Source organism: Phaethon lepturus, unplaced genomic scaffold (genome assembly GCF_000687285.1).
Source record: "Phaethon lepturus isolate BGI_N335 unplaced genomic scaffold, ASM68728v1 scaffold7982, whole genome shotgun sequence".
In the NCBI taxonomy this organism is placed as follows: domain Eukaryota; kingdom Metazoa; phylum Chordata; class Aves; order Phaethontiformes; family Phaethontidae; genus Phaethon; species Phaethon lepturus.
In genome coordinates this window covers 1416-1937 of record NW_010521165.1, presented here as the reverse complement: position 1 = coordinate 1937, position 522 = coordinate 1416, and the positions used below count along the sequence as shown (strand labels likewise).

At 58.4% G+C, this 522-nt stretch overlaps 1 non-coding gene across 1 annotated transcript; it reads right to left on the bottom strand.

Moving 5' to 3' along the window:
* Positions 1–79: 79 nt before the first annotated feature.
* TRNAG-UCC lies at positions 80–151 on the bottom strand. The gene has a single exon. It is a non-coding gene; the product is annotated as a tRNA-Gly (tRNA).
* Positions 152–522: the final 371 nt, after the last annotated feature.

The window sequence follows — 522 nt, the reverse complement described above, 5'->3', positions numbered from 1 at the left end:
TGGTCCCAAGCAGGCCCTGCAGCCTGCTGCTTCCAAGTGGGCAAGGCATTGGTGGAGCCTGGCTGAAGAAAAGCTCGTCTGCGTTGGCCAGGAATCGAACCTGGGTCAACTGCTTGGAAGGCAGCTATGCTCATCACTATACCACCAACGCTGCGCGCTGCACACCCTCCTCCTGATCCTCCAGCCCGGAGCCTGGCCTCCCTCCTGCTCCTCCCCTCCACAACCTTGCCTGCCTCCCGCGCTTGCGCCTCGCAAACGCGCCTGTCTCCTGCTCCTCCACCTTCACAGGGCTGCAGGGCAATGAGAAGACCATGAGATTTCTCATGGGGCAAGGTAAACCAGAGTTCCACTGAAGAACCAAGAACAATGGACCTCTTTTCATGGTTCATACTCAATGCTGGACCATTCCCCTACCCCAACTTGCCTACCTGGTCAATGGGAGCAGCATTTCCCCTCCGTCGCAGAATTGCTAGAGGGTGGGAGAGGACAAGTGCTGTAGGCAAGGGGGGTTTACTGCGCCCC